At 33.0% G+C, this 24633-nt stretch overlaps 1 protein-coding gene and 1 long non-coding RNA gene across 3 annotated transcripts in view; both read right to left on the bottom strand.

Annotated features, from left to right (window-relative positions):
• The window catches only part of LOC144836927 (ribosome-recycling factor, mitochondrial-like), a 129312-nt gene that overhangs the window by 61605 nt on the left and 43074 nt on the right, over positions 1-24633 (bottom strand). The gene's annotated exons all lie outside the window — the stretch shown is intronic.
• LOC144836946 (uncharacterized) lies at positions 815-3729 on the bottom strand. 2 transcript variants are annotated; one of them, XR_013611415.1, is made up of 3 exons: positions 2431-3729; positions 1976-2098; positions 815-1296 (listed from the first exon to the last, which is right to left on the bottom strand). It is a non-coding gene; the product is annotated as an uncharacterized LOC144836946 (long non-coding RNA). The 2 variants fall into 2 exon arrangements; XR_013611414.1 differs by having other exon boundaries at positions 815-1299; positions 2431-2934.

The raw sequence follows: 24633 nt of genomic DNA on the forward strand, positions 1-24633 counted from the left end.
TTTTCCGTCGGCCCTTAGTGGGCCCAACGCGTTGGACAGACATCGGAACAACGTGTTGGGGCGACGTCGGACAAACGTCGTTATTTATGGTTGGCTTAACAACTTTTACCGACGTAGGCCCGACGTTACTTTTACCGACGTAGGCCCAACGTTATTTTTTACATCGGCCCTTAGTGGGCCCAACGCGTTGGACAGACATTGCAACAACGTGTTCGGGCAACGTCGGACAAACGTCGTCATTTATGGTTGGCTTAACATCTTTTAACGATGTTGGCCCGACATGTGTTTGGTTGACGTCGGCTTAACGTCATATACATTACGTTGGTCTAATAACTTTTGATGACGTTGGTTCAACGTATTTTTTTATTTGTCGTGTCTAGGTTGGCTCAACGTGTTGGGTTGATGTCGGCTTAACGTCATTTATATTACATTGGTCTAACAACTTTTGATGACGTTGGTTTAACGTAATTGTTCTTCGTTGGCCATTAGTTCGCCCAATGTGTTGGGTCAACGTCGGCTTAAAGTCATAGATTACGTCGGTCATCGTATTTTGTATTCGTCGGTTATGCGTGAGCACAACGTGTTGGAGTAGCTGTGTTAATTTACATCGATTCACCGTAGTAAATAGATTGTACCATCGAATGAATATGAATGAAACTTAACAATTAAATAATGCCGGTACTCTGCAAATATTGGATTGGAAATTGTTTTTATTAAAGGTATAATTAGGCCTATTTAATGATAAACAATTTAAGTAAAACATTTAAAAACTAGACAATTAAAAATCAAATAAACTATATAGATTTGAACTCGTCTCTTAAGAATGTAAAAATGTATAATTAATTGCAACGTTTGATTACATTTTAATCAAGTTTTTAACATTTCATCAATTCGGAAGTTAATTTGAGCACACATTTAATCATGAGGGCCACTTTTCATCCTGAGGGGCTATAGATTACAATTTACTATATAGATTAAATTAATTAACCCATGTTGTTCAAATGTTGAGACATAATGAGGTCATCAAAATTAAAAAGTTTACTACTCATGCGAGGAATGATTTATTGAATAAGAAAATATTTAAAGCTGGGAGAAATGGGGTATCGATAAGCGAGATGCGCTCTTTTAAATATGAATAATAGTACCAAAGAAAAAACAAATCCTATTTTACAAAATCTACTGGCAATATGATGCCGTAAAAGCATCCAGTATACGGATAACCAACAATTCAAATAAAAAGTTCATCATCATCATCTATGGTATCTTCGGCTTCGTCGGTGTTTGCTGCTGCTGCAGCTGCTACAAAGAGAAAAGAAAAGCAAGTTATTGTCAATTAACTGTAAATTATATACGTTTACTAAATACACACATAGTGATTACAAACCATAAGCTATAGTAGAAAGCTTATCGCATTGCAATTTATTTAACACAATGTTAGTTTTTAGTAAAAGTTGTACAAATTTCAAAAAGCGCGCACCGCCGCCCTTTTACGTGCCCAATTAATTTTATTCCAAATCTTTTATCTTTTTGCTCAATTCATCATCTTCATGTTTACTTTGATAACGCCATCATACCAAAAAAAATAGAACATAATGTGGGTCCCGTAATTTCACCTATGCTACATTGTATATAGATGTACATATGCTGTAGATAATTATAACTCAGCACTATAAGCGTAAATGCATCAGGTCAAAAGATGCCATAATTATACAGTATCAACATTTTGCGATGGTATTTTAACGTAAGTGCATGATTTGTTTTAAAATAAATGTCAGTAAAATTATAAAATGACATCACTTATAATTCGTTAAAGAGACGAATTAAATTCTAGTTTGAAAATTAGTAGTCGTAATAAATAACCACCAGCATGGATTATTGTTGTTGCCGTCATGATGGTGGTTTAAAATGACTTGATACCTGATTTACAAGTAAAGTACAAACATCTTTAAATACTAAATTTAACTATTGAACTGACCTTTCTTCTTTTGTTCCCTAAGTTTTCTTCCCCCAGCTCTGTCCTTGCTGTATTTCAGCCAAGATTTTATTTTATTTTCACATGTGGCCTCCGTCATTCCGGTCCATGATCTTCTAGCTGAAACTGCAAAGTGTACAAACATTGTGCATCAACAGAATACTTTATCTCATGTGAAAAATATATAATCAAAAGCCTCTTGCTTCCCTATTAGCAAGATAAAACAAGCAATTATGCATTTGAAATAATTATTTTAATAATACTAAATAAGATTTTTAAAATATTATTTTGAAAACGAGGAAGAGACATCCAATTTTATGTGTGCATCTCCGTCCAAAATCAGTCAGACGGTAATTCATATACACACTTTGAAACACCAGTTCTCGTCAAATCACCGAAGCAATGTTGGGACCAGTGTATATCTTGGAATGGCGGGTGCTGTTTATTAGAGTATTTACCTTTTACAATTTTTGAAAGCTTTAGTCCTCTGAATCCCTTCTTATCCCCTCTTCCCATCCAATTAAATTCTGAGGCAAGTGTGTTTGAAAGCAGATGACCCATTATCCTATTGAGGACATCTGTTTCATTGTGGCCACCAAGACTGCATAATCGCAAAATCTAAAATATAAAAATAAAGAAATTGTTAAAACAAGACATTTTCAACATAACGTAGATGAAAAACATTAGTTAATATTGTTGATTAAAGTTTGCGGCACACCACGTAAATTAGTTCTGAAAAGAACTGTTGAGTTTCTCGACGTTTCGATCAATGTGCTTTAATCTTCCTCAGGAGGCCCATTCTCACTCATGAGGATGATCAAAGCACAAAACGCAAATTTGATTTCGCCATGCAAACCTTCAAACAATACATTAATCAATTTGGTTTAACATTAATTGAAATATTTGAATACATCCTATGTAAAGCAGAATGATTAATTAATTGAGAACGTTGTTATTATTATTTTAAGTAAAATATTAAACCTACTAGGGCCTTTTGATTTGCCTTTTCTTTAAGGCTTTCTTCAATATTCTGGATGTCATCCATTGAAGCCGCCGGCAAATCAAAAACATCATTAGTGTCACTGGCTTCCTCCGACATGGTACCTCTTTTTAAAATTGCTTGTAACAACAAGGAATTTTGCCGCACCTGGCCCTTTATTTCTTCAAGTAGCGTAAACATCTCATGATCTATTGATATGAAATAACGTTCTTAATACTTAAATTATTTATGTTTAAACAAATGTTGTAATAATTAGTAATGTTACATTGAAGCAGACAAAAACAAAAGCCCAACAGTTACATCTATGAACACTATAATGACTTGCTTGCTGTAGTTATACAGTATTCTAAAAGTCTCCCTCCGTTATATTTAATTTTTTTTAAATTTATTCTGATTTTAGGCAAATTGCACAAACATATACACAAGATGCTCTACATAAACAAGAACTTATTATTAAGTCTTTGGGAGTGGAGTTGTAAATTGTCATGAGAAAAAAACCCTGACATATGACAGGGCTTGAACCCAGGACCCTTAGATTGGTAGACAAGCATCATAACCACCAAGTCACAGCTAAGTGTGTCATATTGAGATAAAATGGAAATATTATAGATGAAAAATTGAATATTTCTTACCATTACTTTTTGTTTCAAGTGAAGACGTACTTGCTATAAAAAGAAATGAAACGTAACATTATAACGTGCAATATAACCTTGATCCTATTATTGTATCTATCAGTATCTATATGCCTATTTGTCTATTCCCTCCTCCCCTGTACTAGAAACATAACATACCGTACGAAAAGTAATATTGACACTTCCGTCGTCAACGTGTTCATCATTATAATAACGTGGATTAATAGGCCTAATTACATTATCCGTATCAAAATTCACATTAGGCCTAGGCCTACCAATTTGCCCTACAATCTCATTAGCCCTTCTTTTGGCTCTATTGCGGAGAGTTCTTTTACAGTAAATTTTACTATTTACATTCATAGTTACAGTAATACAGTACTGTTTTAATAATTGTAAAATGTTGTTCAAATTAATATAATACAAATGTTCTATTATTACTCACTGTATTTGAAGAAGTCGAACAATTGATGAAACAGAAAAGGTCAATCAGGAACTTTTAAATAATATTTCAGTAGGCCTACAGTTTCGATGACAAAAAGTTTTTGAGCAGCAAGTTCTGAGCGTGATACAGGGACGACAGCGTGTGCTAGAATGTTTTTTGGTCTTTTCAATGGTAAGCTACCGTCAAAATCAATCACGCTTGTAAATCAAATTCCAACAGGCAAGGACATTCGCGGACTGGAAAGTCAATCACAATCCGTTCATGATAAACGAATGCAATGTAAAGTAGTTTGACAGTAAGGTACCCATGTTACCCACATCATAGAATTTTGAAGAATGTTGGATTTGTATTCTATATATTATTATACTGTACTAGGCTCATCAACTAGATGACACGTACAAATAATATAGGCACTCAGTACTAAAAGTGTATATACTGTATATGCATCAGATATGCATCAGGTCATATCATAGTATATCGCAAACATTCAATTCAACATTTATTTCTACCAAAATCAAACATCAACATATGTATATTTAATAAACAAAAATATAATAATAAAAATAAAAACAAAAACAAAAAGCATCATTTGGTCGAGGCAGAGATTCCATACAAAAAAGTATTACATCAAGTACACATAGACCCTGATGATTAAAGATTAAACGAACTGTTTGACAAAAATCCTAGCCGAATGAGAGAACGGAATAAGAGCAGTATGTATAGATACAAAATAGAATCAAATTAAATTACTGCAGTTCCATCACCACCACCTTGTCCCAATTCTTCTCAATTATTTTCTTGAGTCCAGATAAATTATGATTCATTGTAGTATAGGCTTACAGTATTCGTTTTTCCCGCGATAACTCCTATTAGGAGTTGCGGGTCGGAAAGTGTGAGTTGCGAGTCGGAAAGTGCGAATTGCGAGTCAGAAAGTGCGAGTTGCGGGTCGGAAAGTGCGAATTGTGAGTCAGAAAGTGCGAGTTGCGGGTCAGAAACTGCGAGTTGCTAGTCGGAAAGTGCGAGTTGCGAGTCGGAAACTGCGAGTAGATATCGGGGTTGACAACATGCAGAATAAACACAAATACATGCTTTGTTCAAGTACACGTACAGTACATGATTGTAGGCATATGTCAAATGTATTACGTGTATTTAAAGTAACTTTAGCAGAGTACAGGGCCCACAACTACAATGTAGAAGGGATTATTATTACTTATACAGTATTGTTTGATGAATGTGTGATACAGTTGTATTTTAGTTGTTGTTCAACTCGATGATAAAATGTACACAAACTAAGATTGTAAAATGGGTGTAGCAATTATGACCTCATCGCATAACTTTGATATATATGAGTTAGTTTTTGATCAAACTTAAATAACTCATCATCTTTAAGAAGAAATTTAGATTATTATATTTTATTTTATTAATTTCGGCAAAAACAATTATACAAACATAACAATACAAAAAATAGCTAGATTTTGCGCCATGGAGCAACAAAAGAGGCTAACACAGCTTCTGTCGCCAATTAGGCGTGCCACAAAAAAGATGACATCTTACTTTAAGTCACAATCCCTTAATTGGTATAGCACACAACAAGTGTCCATGACAGGTAAATTTATTGGCCCTTTGGTTGGGAGAACCTAGTACAAAAGTCTGCATATAGACTTATTTATTTATTATGATTTATGAAAATGATTGTACAATTTAATAAAGTTAAAAGTAAAGTATAAAATAAAAATGCATTAAAATCATCTGGTATGCTAAACTGTCAGACTTCTTATATTTATTAGAAGGTAGCAGACACAAATACCTGCCCCAGGGTGGGAGTTATTTGCTTCATGGAGACCATGCATGATTGCAATGATTGAAATCACAGGTTAAATCCTTCACAGAAGAATTCATTTTGATTCATTATCTCTGAATCCCCATCTAACCACCAACCCCACCTCAGCTCATCCTCTCATTCTCAACCAACATCCACATACCATACATCCTTGAGATGGTTCAAATGTACACTTTAAATCAGATTATTTTGATACAACATTACCCCTAAATGCCAGTTTTTCCTTATTTTTGTACATGAACCTTTAAACAAAGAAAAATCTGCGAGATCTATCTTTTTGTATGGATGATGGTTATTTCTTTACCATGGAAGAGTTCGTCGTTTTTTAAATATTTACGGTTTAAAAACAAGAGTATATCCAATAACAATAAGCAATACAGCAGACGGAATTGTAATTTATAAACCGGGTTGGGGTAAGAGTCTCCACCAAGTCACATATAATTATACACCATCATTATCGTCGGTATAATGTTAATGTGAAATGTAAAAGAATATTTATATCAAGCACCTTGATTGAATTTGTTGTATTAAAAATCATTGTCAATTCAATGCAAGGTTTCGATTTTACATGAGATTATCATTCTTCATTGATCATCACATTATATATTGTTTATCTATCTATACATTCAAATCTACGAGTAGTGGTGTTCACAGAATGTCTACCCAGGGAGTTGTATACCTATGTACATTCTCCTTTGTGTTTAAATTAAGCATTTTGTAATCAAAATGTTGAGCTATTTGCTAGTTCACCATTCATATCATAACCTTGAATGATCTGTCTTCTGGGACTGTTTAGTGACCTTTGAGATATAAACACAGGATTTTATGAGAATTCTATGCAAATCATGCTTATTACAGTGTATTCTGTTTTCGTAAATGACCGATTGGACTCCAGGACATTCATATCGGCATGTGAATAAAGTAAAAAACAGAGAGCTATGGAAAGTTACAAATACCCAAATCAATTACAAAAAATAGACCCTTTTATCATTCATCATTGCAAAGTGTTAAAACAAAAATCAGTACATTGTTTATTGGAAAACATATCAAATAATTTACATAAATACATAGTCAAATATCGTATGCGGATAAAAAGGTATACATTCTGAACTCATTAAATTATTATTAACCAAATAGGTTTGATTGAATTTCAAACGGGCTAAACGGATGTTCACTGGTATTTGATATGGCCTAATTTTCTATTTATAATTAAATAAATAATTTCTATGTATAATATTAATGACCATTTATTACACTATCCAATACTGATAAAGAACCAAACTTTTATGTATAAGAAAATCCTAAAATTGATTGTATTTGTAAAATAAAATATCACTGTATTATTTTACGAAACCTCATTAGGGCTTTTGTTTGTTGATTATGCCCAGTCGAATTTGAAAAACACTATGAAAGCACCAGCATATCAAGCGAGGGTTCCTAAATTTTTCTTATTCTCACAGATTTCCTCATTACATGATCGTTTTAAAATAATTAGTTAATTAAATTATATCACCGGGCGGCTAAGAATGAATGTTCTGTACCTACAGTGGGTCTGGGGTGTGTGTGTTTGTGTTACATTTCAAATGTGTTGTTTGGGCTGTATATATTTGAACCGATACATATCTTTCATTTTTCTGTACATAGGTCTAATAATATAATTATGAATTATTACAATTGCCCAATTCTACTTAAAACATTCAATAGAATGAATTGAGTATGATTGGACATTAAAGTATGTATTGATTTATAAATCCAAAGGCAAATTACTGAAAAACTGACAATGCTGTGGCTGGATCTCAATGGAGATACAAAAAAAAGAGAAAGCTAAATCAAAACGATAAGTAAAACAGTCAGAAAAGTTAGCAGAGCTTTCGGCCAACACTAGCCCTTCATCAGTGCAAGTGATTTATATATATATATCGTCTCTGGCTTTTTTTTAAAACATTTAGGAGAGTACATCCGGGCATCCGTGTCAAGTCGACTCGATTTACACGTGGAATTAGTTACATATCCCATTCCCAAGAATACCTACAGTAATGCATTTTTGCACGCTGGTAGGAGTTTTTTTTTTATTTGATTTGAGTATTTAAAAACTTTAATTACTCTCTGTTTTTGCATACGCTGTTTTTGATACTTTATTCACATGCCGATGCGAATGTCCTTCAATCCTGTCGGTTGTTTACGATATAAGCATTGGCATTCGGTTTTCGTAAACAACCGACAGGATTGAAGGACATTTACATCGGCATGTGAATAAAGTATCAAAAACAGCGTATGCAAAAACAGAGAGTAATTAAAGTTTTTAAATACTCAAATCAAATAAAAAAAAAATCAAATTATTTTATCATTCATCCTTAAAACACTATATGTTTATTTGGAAATGAAGTAAAAAACATGATGGGCCAATGTCGTGGAGACTTTCTCGCACCTCCAAATATGTTCAGTTACATCCATCAAAACTTAACATCCGCGTTTTCGAAACGGCCACCCGCACACACTTTTTATGTATCTTAACTGAAGGGGTATACGAATGTAATTTAAATAAAATGTTCTGCTGAATGAAATACATTAATAGCTAAAACGAAAACTAAAGAGCATCTCATCAATTATTTTTAGAATTAATATGGTGTGAACTTTTAATTCGCTACTGCCCACAGTCCCACGTATCCCTCCAATTTACTGCGGACTGTAGCACCCCACACACCATTCCCTATTGTCAAACTATAATATCAGCTCACAGAGTTTTAACACGTCACGGGTCTCGCATTTTTAATGAAACACACATTTCGCACAAACACTGTGTAGGCCTACGCGCATCTTTTGTTGAACTTACGCATTACAGTATCTGTTGCTCCGATATTGTAATAAACGTCAGGTTGGTAATTCCCCCTCCTCCCCCAACCGGAGCCAATGCGTATATGTAATGTTGCATACAGCGCAAACAGAGAGCAATTTAAGTTTTTAAACACAATGTTTATTTGGAGAAATGATTTAGACAAATATCGTACAGTACATATGGATAAAAGTAGTATAATTCGTATTTAATAATTTCAAAATCCAAACAAAATAAATAGTGAAATTAGTACATTTTAAAGAGAAGTACCAATTACGAAATCATTTTTTAATATATCCCCGCAACATGTGTAGGCCTAAATATTTTTTCATTCAGCTTTTTTTTTATCATTTTCAATTTCGGTTTTTGACATAGGCCTAATAATAAGTGAAAATATGCTCAAAATGGTCTAAATGTACTTCATTTCATTTTCTATATATATGTTTTTTGTTTATAATATTTACAAATAGATACGCGCCTGTTGTTTATTTATTTTGCTGTCAATCACCGATTTAAATGTGTGTTGAAATAAATAAATGAAATTGATTATTGAATTGAAAATGCAGAATTATTAATATGGGTGAAAACATGGTAATGCTATACAATAATAGGTGTACTATTATCGGTATAAATTATAAATGTATCGATCAAAGTAAATGGCTAAATATTTATGTTAAAAAAGTATGAACCATATATTTCTATGAATGTGTAAATTAATGTATTCCCAATAAAATAGTATAATAATACAGTATGTTGAATAAACTCGGGCGGAATAATACCGTACATAAAAAACATAATCATTTTCTTATCGAAATGTTTACATTTATAATGTAAGTAAATATTTATTCATTTTTTTACATTTTTTAAAACAAAAAAGTGCACTTTTCTGTTGTTTTTTGTTTAATTAATTTTAATTAAAAATTATTACAACAAACCTATCTAACCTTTCTATTATTGTCACTGATAATATGTTTTGAGTCAGATTGTTTTCAATAAAAAAAGTTAAAACAATTCATTTGACTTTCAATGTACTATGTTGGTTCAGGAAGTGTGTGTGCACATTTAAGACCTAAATCAGATGTTGAATCTGAAGAAAAGAAGTATAAGCGGATACTCTTTCAAAGAACTCCAAGAAGATTCACACAAAAATATTTACTTTCCAATAAAATAGTATATTACTGTAGTATACAATACAGTATGTTGAATAAACTCGAGCGGAATAATAACGTACATAAAAAACATAATCATTTTCTTATCGAAAAGTGCCCTCTCTAGTTTTCTATTGATTTATTAATTATTTATAATTAATTAATGGGTAAGGTTAACATGTTTTTAACATTTAATGTAGGAAGTTGGATCTACTCCTAACAAAATTTCATATCTCCAAATTTCAACAACGTTGTCTAATTACTTCAATAAATATCATATTTAACATCACAAATTAGGGTTATTGAAGGAATTTTTGCCTAAAAACATATATAAAAAACGTCGATAAAAAATACTTTTCGTATTTAAAAACAGTTGAAACTCGTTTTATATGTTCAATATAGGTTGCTCTATTCACAGAAACAAAATTGCTTTCATAACCCTTTTCTGTTGGTTTTTTTTTTTAAATCGTTATTAGGTTGAAAAAATGAGTTGGAATTGTATGGTCGTTCATAAGTGTAAATTTTGTAAAAACGTAAATCACAACAATCAGTGAATTATGGTTTGATATTTATTTTTCTTTAGCAATATGGATAGAGCAACTTATATTGAGTATTCACACCAAGTATCAAATGTTTTTAAATACGAAAAGTATTTTTTATCGAAAATTATTAGCAAAAATTCAATCCATAACCCTAATTTGTGATGTTAAATGTGATATTTATTGAAGTGCTTTGTCTACCTTGTTGAAATTTGGAGATATGAAACTTTGTTAGGAGTAGAACCAACTTCTAACATTAAAAGTTAAAAATATTTTAATATTACCCATTAATTAATTATTAATAATTATTAAATCAATAGAAAACTAGAGAGGGCACTTTTCGACAAGAAAATGAATGTTTTTTTATGTGCGTTAATATTCCGCTCGAGTTTATTCAATGCTCTGTAATGTATACCATTATACAATTTTATTAGGAAGTAATTGTTTTTGTGTGAATCTAGGTTAGATAGGAATTGTTGTCATAATTTTAATTAAAATTAATTAAACAAAAACAACAGAAAAAGTGCACCGATTTGTTTTAAAAAAATGAATAAATGTTTACATACATTATAAATGAAACATAATATAACTATTTTAGTAATGCATACACAAGTACAGAATATTATATCAGAAATCAATGAATCATGTGTCTAAAAGTGTCTTTAATTTGCTTTGAGACAAATTTGATGCCATTGGCCTATACACAAAATCAAGGCAATTAGACAAAATATTTACTTAAACAATATTAATACTATTAATAGGCATAAAATAATAGGGTATATCAACTTTCCTTAAAGAATAACAGTATAGGGCCTTACAAATTTATTTAACAAGACAAATAATATATAACATATGAACTATATTAATACTTTGTTCAACAATTTATACACTGCTTACATAATAATGTATTATTTTAATTTTATGTCTTGCGCATTATTTCTTTCTTTATCCACATTTTTGTATCTCATCATTTTTTGTTTTACGTTCGGTAATTTAGAACATAACATAACATAAGTTTATAAGCCCAAATAGTTCATTAACATTCATGTACAATTTTTATTTTTACATAAATTAAATTTGAAGCCTCTGTAGAATTTAGTTACTTTGGAGTATATAATATAATACACACATATATCTTACTACGAATTAAACTTAACCTATGCCTACTTTTTAGTTTTTATAATATCAGCGAACATTACAGATCATGAACGTTATAACATCGTTTTCTGAGACCGTTTATTGTTTGACCATTTGTCAATTCGTTATTAGCTTCTCTTATATTGCGAAAAAATGGAGGTGTATTCCCAATATCTATCTTGACAAATGTTTTTAAATAAATTTAATGTTAGGCTGTTGAAATGAAAATGCAATTAAACGTATTATCAGTGGAATGAACTTAATCGTTTTTCTTTATTTTGCATTTATGATGTATGGTGGTATGGTTGCATTTTTCCGTTTAGAAAAATAGCCAAGTACATATTTCAATATTTATCTTTTAATACCAATAATTGGTTCCTTGTAAATTGAAGATTTTGTATTTTCATTAATTTTATAAGATCTTTGATTACATTCAGTTTCTTGAATGGGGGCGCTATTTATTTTAAATGGAACCATAATTAGGATGACCATCATTAAATCAATCATTCCATTTCAATAGCTGCATTCAAACGATAAGTGTACAGACATTCTCTTAATATATAAAGTTAGATGTCCTAATTAATGTTCAAAAATATTTAGAAACAATCTAAAGAAGAATATAGGCCTACTTTTCTTTAATATCCATATCAAAACATAATATTGCATTTTGTTTGAATCAACTTTTCTATGTGGGGTATTGCATTATTTAGTAAGTTGTCAATCAGTTACTCTATCAAGTTTGGAATAAACACGATATGTTTGTAATATTTAAGCGTTGGTACGACGTTTAAAATCCGACTTAACCTGTAATACAATTGTTACTATAAAGTCAATGTGAAACAAGTCAATGTAATGTCGTTGACAATTGCTGACGTTGGCTTAACAACTTTTATTTGACGTTAAACTGACGCTAGAATAGTGACCATAAATGATTGTATTTTGCGTCAATTTCAAGCGTTGGCACGACGTTTGATATCAGACTTAACGTATACAACTATAAGCCAACGTCTGTATGACGTGGAACAAGTCAATGTAATGTTGTTGACAATTGCTGACGTTGGCTTAACAACTTTTATTTGACGTTAAACTGACGCTAGAATAGTGACCATAAATGCTAGTATTTTGCGTCAATTTCAAGCGTTGGTACGACGTTTGATATCCGACTTAACGTATACAACTATAAGCCAACGTCTGCATGACGTGGAACAAGTCAATGTAATGTTGTTGACAATTGCTGACGTTGGCTTAACAACTTTTATTTGACGTTAAACTGACGCTAGAATAGTGACCATAAATGATTGTATTTTGCGTCAATTTCAAGCGTTGGTATGACGTTTGATATCAGACTTAACGTATACAACTATTAGCCAACGTCTGCATGACGTGGAACAAGTCAATGTAATATTTTTGACAATTGCTGACGTTGGCTTAACAACTTTTATTTGACGTTAAACTGACGCTAGAATAGTGACCATAAATGCTAGTATTTTGCGTCAATTTCAAGCGTTGGCACGACGTTTGATATCAGACTTAACGTATACAACTATTAGCCAACGTCTGCATGACGTGGAACAAGTCAATGTAATATTTTTGACAATTGCTGACGTTGGCTTAACAACTTTTATTTGACGTTAAACTGACGCTAGAATAGTGACCATAAATGCTAGTATTTTGCGTCAATTTCAAGCGTTGGCACGACGTTTGATATCAGACTTAACGTATACAACTATTAGCCAACGTCTGCATGACGTGGAACAAGTCAATGTAATGTTGTTGACAATTGCTGACGTTGGCTTAACAACTTTTATTTGACGTTAAACTGACGCTAGAATAGTGACCATAAATGATTGTATTTTGCGTCAATTTCAAGCGTTGGCACGATGTTTTAAATCCGACTTAACGTATACAACTATAAGCCAACGTCTGTATGACGTGGAACAAGTCAATGTAATGTTGTTGACAATTGCTGACGTTGGCTTAACAACTTTTATTTGACGTTAAACTGACGCTAGAATAGTGACCATAAATGCTAGTATTTTGCGTCAATTTCAAGCGTTGGTACGACGTTTGATATCCGACTTAACGTATACAACTATAAGCCAACGTCTGCATGACGTGGAACAAGTCAATGTAATGTTGTTGACAATTGCTGACGTTGGCTTAACAACTTTTATTTGACGTTAAACTGACGCTAGAATAGTGACCATAAATGATTGTATTTTGCGTCAATTTCAAGCGTTGGTATGACGTTTGATATCAGACTTAACGTATACAACTATTAGCCAACGTCTGCATGACGTGGAACAAGTCAATGTAATATTTTTGACAATTGCTGACGTTGGCTTAACAACTTTTATTTGACGTTAAACTGACGCTAGAATAGTGACCATAAATGCTAGTATTTTGCGTCAATTTCAAGCGTTGGCACGACGTTTGATATCAGACTTAACGTATACAACTATTAGCCAACGTCTGCATGACGTGGAACAAGTCAATGTAATATTTTTGACAATTGCTGACGTTGGCTTAACAACTTTTATTTGACGTTAAACTGACGCTAGAATAGTGACCATAAATGCTAGTATTTTGCGTCAATTTCAAGCGTTGGCACGACGTTTGATATCAGACTTAACGTATACAACTATTAGCCAACGTCTGCATGACGTGGAACAAGTCAATGTAATGTTGTTGACAATTGCTGACGTTGGCTTAACAACTTTTATTTGACGTTAAACTGACGCTAGAATAGTGACCATAAATGATTGTATTTTGCGTCAATTTCAAGCGTTGGCACGATGTTTTAAATCCGACTTAACGTATACAACTATAAGCCAACGTCTGTATGACGTGGAACAAGTCAATGTAATGTTGTTGACAATTGCTGACGTTGGCTTAACAACTTTTATTTGACGTTAAACTGACGCTAGAATAGTGACCATAAATGATTGTATTTTGCGTCAATTTCAAGCGTTGGTATGACGTTTGATATCAGACTTAACGTATACAACTATAAGCCAACGTCTGCATGACGTGGAACAAGTCAATGTAATATTTTTGACAATTGCTGACGTTGGCTTAACAACTTTTATTTGACGTTAAACTGACGCTAGAATAGTGACCATAAATGCTAGTATTTTGCGTCAATTTCAAGCGTTGGCACGACGTTTGATATCAGACTTAACGTATACAACTTTTAGCCAACGTCTGCATGACGTGGAACAAGTCAATGTAATGTTGTTGACAATTGCTGACGTTGGCTTAACAACTTTTATTTGACGTTAAACTGACGCTAGAATAGTGACCATAAATGATTGTATTTTGCGTCAATTTCAAGCGTTGGTATGACGTTTGATATCAGACTTAACGTATACAACTATAAGCCAACGTCTGCATGACGTGGAACAAGTCAATGTAATGTTGTTGACAATTGCTGACGTTGGCTTAACAACTTTTATTTGACGTTAAACTGACGCTAGAATAGTGACCATAAATGATTGTATTTTGCGTCAATTTCAAGCGTTGGTATGACGTTTGATATCAGACTTAACGTATACAACTATAAGCCAACGTCTGTATGACGTGGAACAAGTCAATGTAATATTTTTGACAATTGCTGACGTTGGCTTAACAACTTTTATTTGACGTTAAACTGACGCTAGAATAGTGACCATAAATGATAGTATTTTGCGTCAATTTCAAGCGTTGGCACGACGTTTGATATCAGACTTAACGTATACAACTATAAGCCAACGTCTGCATGACGTGGAACAAGTCAATGTAATGTTGTTGACAATTGCTGACGTTGGCTTAACAACTTTTATTTGACGTTGAATCGACATAAATGAACAACCCAAATGCTTAAAGTCTTGTATCCAATTTCAAACGTTGGGTAGACGTTAAAATGCCTACATAAATTTTACAACCATTAGCCGATGTCGGTGCAACGTGAGGAAAATGACTTTAGTGTGTCGACATTCGCTAACGGTGAACCAACGACTAATGGCGACGTTAAACCAACAATAATTTGCCGACTTGATAAGTTGTCATATATTGGCAAATTGTCAACGTTGTGACGACGTTTGATTGTTGACAACTCTTTACAACGTTTTGCCAACGTTGATGCGACGTGTCAAAATTACTTTAATATGTTGACGTTTGCAGACGTTGTGCCAACCAATGATAACGACGTCAAACTGACGTTGGATTTATGTAATCGCAAGGCACATTTTTTTGTCAATTTTTCAACGTAAATACGACGTCGGCAGGACGTTAGGTTAACAACCATTAAATTCACGACTTATAGTACACGTTGTAATAACGTTGTAATAACGTCGGCAATTTGCCCGCGACTTTGTCGACGTCTGCCGACGCTTGCCGACGTCGGGCCAATGTCAAATTGCTAGCTGGGGTGTCACCAGGAGCAACAGGAAGATACCAACTTGATTACATATTGGTCAGGGAAAGATATAGAAATGCTGTTAAGAATTGTCATGCTTTTCCGGGAGCTGATATTGGTTCAGACCATAATCTTGTTGCAATGATGATGAAGGATATAAAATTCAAGAAAATAAAAATTGGGAAAGCAAGGAATAGATGGAATCTTCAAGCCCTACAAAATAACAACAATGTACAGGAACTATTTAGAGATCAAATAGATATAGATATAGTTAATAAAGAAGAGGCGGATGTTGAAAAAAGATGGTTACAGATAAAGAAAGTGATTATTGACAGTGCAAACAAACATGTCAAAAATAGAAAGGGGAAAAGACCAAAAAAACCATGGATCACAGATGAGATGATAACACAAATGGAACAAAGGAGGAAATGGAAAATTATAAATACAGAAGAAGGAAGAAAGGAATACAGAAGACTAAATAATCAACTAAGAAGAACAACAGATAAGGCAAAAGAAGAGTGGATTAGTAATAAATGTAAGGAAATAGATAATCTACAGAAGGCTGGACGGAGTGACATATCATATAAAGTAATACAGGAACTATCAGGAATTAACACTAAAAGACGTAAGGGTACACAAGCAGTATTAAATAAAGAAGATAAATTACTAACTGATAATAATGAAACAAGACAAAGATGGAAAGAATATCTGGAAGAGTTATATGCTGCAGATCTAAAGCCAATAGTGTGTCCGCTTGAAGATGAACAAAATGTAAATGAAGAAAGTCTGGGACCAATATTTCTGAAAGATGAAATTACAAAAGGAACTAGACATGAAACTCGTCATTTTGACGAGTTAGTTATCCGCACGACAAACGCCACGTGAACGTCATACGTTGGAATATTGCACACAGAAAAAGATTATGCCATAATGACCTGAACTGAAGAATATTTTGTTATTGCTGAATTCTATTATTTTGATTCATATATAGTATACACAGTATAATCTGTATCCATATCACATACAGTGTAGAATAGGTGAAATTACGGGACCCGCTATTTATTGCAATTTTTAACATGTTGACGGTTTTAAAATGAAACGCGAAGGTAGCAATTTTGGAAGGAAATTATCTCAGCAACAACATATTAACGTATAGAAGAAATGTTAATACGTGAAATATTAATGCGCGCTCTTTTAAATGTAATGAACTATGACGCAAAATATGAAAATACGACTTTTTTATTTAACTGGCCATATGATGACGTCACAACATCCGTTTGGCGAAAAGTTCACATGATTTTGTATCTACAATCCAATAGCTTCCAGAAAACGTTTTAATTGTAATTATCACATTTTATTCTTACGAGCTATTACAGATTAAAATTTACTGTAAAGATGAAATTAATGACCCACGTAATTAAAATTTTTAGGCATGATGACGTCATAAAAATTAAAATATTTTTATCTCATGCTAAAGAAAGTTGATTGACCTAGACAATATATAAATGTAGGAGAAAAAGGAATACAGATAAGCGTGATGCGTGAGCAATAACGAAAGAGACAAAAATCCTATATTTTACATTCGTGTGGCCATACGATGACGTCACAATGTTTTTTTAGCCTTATCAATGCATGATCCGATATCTACAACTCATCAACTTCTAGATTTTGTAATAAAAATAAACGGTTGACGGTTTACTTTAGAAACTGTAACCGTTTAAAAAAAGACATTATTTTGACGATTTTTTAAGCTTTTTCATAAAAATCGCGCACAAATTGTCTAATTCAATGTGTTCGTATGGCGTTATTTAAACTGGAAAAGGTCTAAATTGTTTTCAAAATTACTAGGAAAGGCTTGAAAAATATAATTCAAGAGAAAAAAATATGTTTTTAACGCTACGTGCGCACAGCGCGCGTAAAAAATTGCGCGCCCGTGGGAATTTTTGACATGCTCAAAATGACATGAAACGCGTAAAAAGTTGATTAGAAATTAATTTGGCGCATTTTGAAATTTTAAATGCGCGTGCGCGCGTAACTTCTTGTGAAACATGCCATTTTCAATCCGTAGAAAGTTAGCCCCTGATATGACTTAAATTTTGTCAAAGTGTCAATACTAAATGACTTTTGGTTTTTAATCTATGATCAATCATTGAAATTCATAAAATTGCGCGTAAGTCACGTTGCGCAACTATGACGTCATTCAAAAATAGGAGGTGCACAACTTCACGTAAATGCCCATATGTTGTCAAAGTTATGAAATGTTATGTTTACACATTTTAGAGAAACGCGACTCACAAAAAGGAAGGAAGGAAAGAAGAACTAGACATGAAACTCGTCACTTTGACGAGTTAGTTATCCGCTCGACAAACGGCACGTGCACGTCATACGTTGGAATGTTGCACACAGAAAAAGATTATGGCATTATGACCTGAACTGAAGAACATGATATGTTGTTAGTGCTAAATTTAAGTAATTTAAATTTTTAGGCATGATGACGTCATAAAAATTAAAATATTTTTAACTCATGCATATAATAGTTGATTGACCTAGACAATATTAAAATCTCGGAGAAAAAGGAATACAGATAAGCATGATGCGCTCCATTTAATGTGATGAGCAATAACGAAAGAGACAAAAATCATATATTTTACATTCATGTGGCCATACAATGACGTCACAATGTCCGGTTAGCAATATTGATTAATGATCCGATATCTACAACTCATCACCTTCCCGAATATGTAAGTAAAAAAAAGTTTACCTCGTAGTTTAGAATCTATGATTGTTTAAAAAAAGGTATAATTTTGACGAATTTTTGAACTTTTTCATTAAAAACACGCGCAAATTGTACAATTCGACGTGCTCGTATGGCGTAATTTTAAGTCGAAATTATTTTTAAATTGGTAAAAGTACTTTAAAAGGCTGGAAAAACATAATTCACGCAAAAAAAGATGTTTTTAGCGCTATGTGCGCACCACGCGCGTAAAATTGTTCGTGCGAGTGGGAATTTTTGACTTGCTTAAAATATCGTGATCAGCGTAGAAAGTTGATTAGAAATTAATTTTGCGCATTTTAAATTTTAAATGCGCATGCGCGTGTAACTGCATGTTAAACATGCCATTTTTAGTGCACAAAAAGTTAGCGCAAGATATAAATTAAACTTTTGCTAAGTTTCAATTTAAATTGTTATATGGTTTTCAATCTATGTTAAATACGCGAAATTCATAAAAACGCGCGTAAGTCACGTTGCGCATTTCTGACGTCATTCACAATAGTAGGTGCACAACTTCACGTGAATGCCCATATGTTGACAAAGTTATGAAATGTTATGTTTACACGTTTTTGAGATACGCGAGACACAAAAATAGAGGAGAAATGCGCATGCGCGCCTAACGTCTTGTAAAACATGACATTTTTATTCCACAAAAAGTTTGCCCTTGATATGACTTAAATTTACGATATGTTCTGTTTACACGTTTTAGAGAAACGCGACGCACAAAAATGACAGAAGGAAAGAAGTATAATACAGACTAGATTTGAACTCGTCACTTTGACGAGTTCGGGTTATCCGCGCAAACGCAACATGTACATACGTTTAAAATATATGAACGCCGAAAATTATTATGCCATCCTATGACATGAATTAAATATGTTTACAGTGCTGAATTGTACCTATTTTGTAGCATACAGCATATTACAGTATTTACAGAATACACTGTATATGTTATATACAGTGGTAGCATAGACGAAATTACGAGACCCATCTTTTAAAGCCAATTATTAACACGATGACGTCATCAAATTGACTTATAAAGATAACTATTTTAGAAGATAATTATCTAAATAATTACATTAATACAAATTTGAAGAATTTTGGGCACGTGAAAGTGAGATGCGCTCTCGTTTAAACGCAATGAACTTTTACGCAAGAGATGAAAATACGACTTTTTTTATTCAACTGGCTATATGATGATGTCACAACATCTGATTTGAAAAATGTTCACATGAATTCGTATCTACAATCCAATACCTTCCAGAAAACCTTTTAATTATGATTATCACTTTTTATTCTGACGAGCTATAACAGATTGAAATTTACTGTAAAGATGAAAATAGGTGACCCACGTTATTTACATTTTTAGACATGATGACGTCATAAAAATTAAAATATTTTTAACTCATGCGAAAGATAGTTAATTGACCTAGACAGTATTAAAATATCGGGTGAAATTATATTGGTAGTGTTGCTGAAATAATAGCTTATTGCTGTGTTGGCTGGTGTACATGGGTCTTGTCTAAGTATGTGGCCCAATAGTCTCCATCTTGCGTCGACAATATATACATACATATAAACACATCAGGCATAGAATATTAATTCTAAACCGCCCGGTGAAATACTGAAATTTAATTATTTATATATTATTTATAATAATTCTATTCATAATAATAAAAATAATAATATCAATAATAATGATAATAATAATAATAACTAGATTTGAACTCGTCACTATGGACGCCACGTGCATGTCATACGTTAGAATATTGCGCACAGAAAAATGCCATTGAAAAATCTTTAGTGTGCTCTCTATTTTGTGTCACTTCTAAGTATATGTACAGTATTCACTATATATTGTACGTACTACATACAGTGCAGAATAAGTGACCAAAGTTATTGACGCTTTTGAACATGATGACGTCATCACAATTTTAAAAATGGTCATTCATGCGAAAGATAATTGATTGATCTAGACAATATAAAAAATGGGGAGAAATGGAATATGGGTAAGTAGAGATGCGCTCTATTAAATGTGATGAGCTATGACGAAAAAGACACAAATCCTATATTTTATATTCGAGTGGCCATACGATGACGTCACAATGTCCAGTTAGCCATATTGATGCATGATCCGATATCTACAACTCATCAACTTCCAGAATATGTAATTAAAAAAACAGTTCACCACTAGTTTAGAATCTTATCCATTGTATAGTATTGTATGTTTTTAACTGTTGTTATCTTTATTGTAATTTGAACTTGGAAGGCAAATTTCATTTACTTTGTATTTGACAATAAATTTTACCTTGAATTAACTTGAACTTGAATCTATGACGTTTTAAAAAAAGGCATAATTTTGACGAATTTTTTAACTTTTTCATCAAAAACGTGTGCAAATTGTCCAATTCGACGTCCTCGTATGACATGATTTTAAGTCGAAATTGTTTGAAAGTTGGTAACATTACTAGAAAAGACTGGAAAAACATAAATCACGCAAAAAAAAGATTTTTTTTCACTACTTGCTCACCGTGCTCGTAAAAAAATGCGCGCACGTGGGAATTTTTGACATGCTTAAAATGACATGAAACATGTAGAAAGGTGATTAGAAATTGATTTTTCGCATTTTAAAATTTTAAATGCGCGTGCGCTCGTAACTTTCTGTGAAACATGTCATTTTTAATCCATAGAAAGTTTGCCCTTGATATGACTTAAATTTTCACTAAGTGTCAATATAAAATGACTTTTGGTTTTTAATCTATGATCAATCATTGAAATTCATAAAATTGCGCGTAACTTACACTGCGCAACTCTAAAATCATAAAAAAGTTTCCTGCACTTCTACAGTTAGAGGTCAATCTTCTGACAAAGTTATACGATGTAATGTTGATAAGAATTAGAGATACACGTGACACAAAATTCTGGGAAGGAAAGAAGAATATAAAAAAAAAAAAAAAAAAGATTGTGACAATAACAAGGGGTTATCCGCCAAGTGCGGATAACCAATAAAACTGAATAAAACTACGGCAGGTAAACATATCGTAACGGAGGAAAAAACAATGGGTAGTAAATAAACAATGTCACCGTTTTACACCGTAGGGCCAACTGAAATACAGCAGGAGAAAGATAAAACGTTGTTGATATCGTGAATACGGTTACATTCCGAGATTACGAAGATCTGTTGTTGATCTGATAACAATCTTCTTCTTATTTTTCTTCAGAATGCAGTTTATCCGTCCATCGACAGACCACGCGGCTTCCACTGCGTCATGTGCTGCCGTTCGCATAGTAGATTCATACACAGAGGCGTTAAGTTTTCAGTTTTGAGAAAGAGGAGTTTTTAAGAGAGCCAGCCACTAAAAATCAAACATTAGGTGGCAAGGGTCAAAATTTCGAATTGGCTCATATTTTGCACATTGGTAGACCTTGATGTGAGTAAACCTGATGTGTAGTTTGTTTGGTAAAATATCGCTTAGTTTTTGAGAAAATCGAAAAATAACGATTTTCGGCCAATTTTGTTAATTTTTGGTGTATAATTTACATTAAGTTTAACAGCCTCTGGAAGCCAAACGTAGCAACCTAGCATTTTAATATTTTACACTTACGTTAACTAGCATCTTGAAAATAATTTAGTAAAGTTTTAAAAAATTTGATGACATTTTTAAGATTTTTACTAATTAATTACTAATTAGGATATATAAAACAAATTTTTTTTAAATAAAAAAATCATCAATCTAAAGTTTAGATACTAATATTCATGAATCAAGTAAACAAAATTTGGGGAAACTATTTTGCGCTCCGCACCAGAGCCACAAACTTGTAAGAAATTCAAAGATTTTATCTGTCGGCAAGATCAATCAGATGTACCTATTGTTATCTATTTAGCAATCTAAGTCGCTTTGAGCCAAACTTTTATTACACGAAACAAACTTGAAAGATAAACTGAAAGTTCCTGGAATAATTTTGAATTAAGTTGCATGTTAAACACAAACTAAAAATACGTTTCTGGAGACCGCAAACAGAGCACTGAAGTCCTACCTTTACAAGTATGCCAGAAGGAAATCGCTGCACACAGATACATGTTTAGGTTTACGGGCATCGATAGTGAGGTAGACCTAATTCTTAGTCGAGCAGCCATGTTTACCTTGCCCACTGATATACATAGTTGGACTGTTTGTCCCTTGCATCGATCGGAACTTGGCTTAGGTTGGTCTCAAGGAAATATCAACAGATGTAGAGTGCCGCCTGATCTCTCTAATCACATCCAAAGCAAGGGAAAGGGACCCAAGTGCGATATGGGTATTAGCAAAGAAGATACGCAACTAATATTAAAGAAAACAGGAACTTTCCTGCAAGTTGGTTCAGGTAAATATAATTTAATTTTTATATTTTTATATATTTAATGTAATTTAAACTGTTAAACAAAAACCTGTAAGTAAATGTTTTTACGCTTTTTATCAGGTATCTGTTCAACTTGCCATAAGATGCTGAAGTCATTGTTACCTGTAACCTTGAACACTGAAACAAATAACCCTAGTTTCGTCAATCAGATGAGCGCACTAACAACTGTAAGTTAAAAAATACCGTACAGTATGACATTTATGAATACACATTTATTGGCGGAAAGATTAAGTAAATAATGATAAATAATGCGTACAGCCAGGGAAAATTGACCACTTTGTTACCTTTATAACAAGTTCTCAAGACTTGCCATTTGGAGAAAAAACTCTAAAACTTTCTACAGACAGAGTTATAAAAATCCCAAATGTTGTGCGTAATCTTATCCCAGAACAATGTATTCTTCAATACGAGAGTTACTGTCAAGAGAAGAATTTTCAACCTATGAGCCGCAGTACATTGCGTAGAGTTCTCAGCGTTTGTTCTGCTTCTGTACGCAAATCCTTACAGGGCCTTGATTATATCTCTGCCAATGGTGGAAAAGTCTTCGATAGCCTGGAGAACAACGTTGATAAGCTGGGAGATTGCTATGAAATGGGTTTGACTTGGGCCAAACAAAAAAACCAAAAACTTAAAGATGCCAAGCGCTACCTAAAAGGTGACTATAAGGTAATAAGTCACACAAGTCACAAATCAGTTTATTTGATCCAAAAGAAAAAAAAAAAAATACAAAGCAAAAAATATACAAAAGGACCAGGGAGACTTCCATTAAGGCCAAAAGCTGCATGAATGGAAGCCACCCGAACATACTAAGAGGATAATCTATCCTATGATGATCTAATAACAATCTTGTTTAAATATCTTGATAACTGCTACAGTATAAATAGAAAAACAATATAATAAAAAAACGCAAAGTAGCGCATTGTATGTTGCTCAGTAAAGCATGTAAGAAACATTCAAGACTAATTACATTTTTTATACAATTCCTTTTATATATTATTGCAGATTCACATTTCTAACCATTCTGAAGTTGCCGATCATTGTAGGGCATATGCTCTTAGTTCTTGCAAAGACAAATATTACCAGACTGTCTGTGATCATGACCACAATGCAAGATGTGACAGATGTCATATATTTCCAGAAGCTTTGTCTGAAATTCATGAATTTTACGAAGTGCGCTGCTCTTCTGAAGAAAAAGATGACATGGAGTACGTAATTACACGGTCAGTCCAAGGCATCGAGATGTGGAAGGCGCATTTCTTAAGATCCATCCATCCGTGGCACATAACGGTCTTGACGAAAAAGAATAAAGATAGAGAGGTACAGATGCTTACGTTTGTGCATAATTTTAAATCTTGCAGTCAGGATAGTACTACTGTTGTGGCAATCATCGACGATGTGTTGAGGCAGCTGCCATCTATTGCACCCGATATACACTCTGTGTATCTGCGTCAAGATAATGCAGGATGCTACCACTCTGCCCTAACATTACTCTCGTTACCAAAGATAGCGAAAGAAACGAA

The sequence above is a fragment of the Antedon bifida genome, chromosome 3, assembly GCF_963402885.1.
Source record: "Antedon bifida chromosome 3, ecAntBifi1.1, whole genome shotgun sequence".
Lineage (NCBI taxonomy): Eukaryota > Metazoa > Echinodermata > Crinoidea > Comatulida > Antedonidae > Antedon > Antedon bifida.